The sequence below is a fragment of the Pteropus vampyrus genome, unplaced genomic scaffold, assembly GCF_000151845.1.
Source record: "Pteropus vampyrus isolate Shadow unplaced genomic scaffold, Pvam_2.0 Scaffold492, whole genome shotgun sequence".
Classification (NCBI taxonomy): domain Eukaryota; kingdom Metazoa; phylum Chordata; class Mammalia; order Chiroptera; family Pteropodidae; genus Pteropus; species Pteropus vampyrus.
In genome coordinates this window covers 5,210-5,534 of record NW_011889273.1, presented here as the reverse complement: position 1 = coordinate 5,534, position 325 = coordinate 5,210, and the positions used below count along the sequence as shown (strand labels likewise).

At 60.9% G+C, this 325-nt stretch overlaps 1 protein-coding gene across 1 annotated transcript in view; it reads right to left on the bottom strand.

Moving 5' to 3' along the window:
* Nucleotides 1-325, bottom strand: part of LOC105307369 (ribosomal protein S6 kinase alpha-2-like) — a 60,889-nt gene that overhangs the window by 59,446 nt on the left and 1,118 nt on the right. The gene's annotated exons all lie outside the window — the stretch shown is intronic.

The following is a 325-nucleotide window of genomic DNA, read 5'->3' as shown; positions in this document are numbered from 1 at the left end:
CAGTCCTTCCACTCGACCGAGACGGCTGCCGAAGCAGCATCGTCACCCAGACTTCCGAGGATGTAAGGAGCGGGGAAAGGCCCTCTTCCTACGCTTCACCCTCTGCAGTTCGAGGAACGCAGTTCTGGTGGGAAGAAGCGCATAAGGGGCGCGAGGCGCTCAGGTGGCACAGAGCCCGTCATAGAAGGACGATGCCTTCCGAGAGGACAGGGCACCTGCCCGAGGGCCCGAGAAAGAGAGGAGTCAAAGATGCTTCGGGGGGGCCACTTCTACTGGGGAAATAAACGCCCTTCAGGGCGGAGACCCCCAAACACAGCTTTGTGCC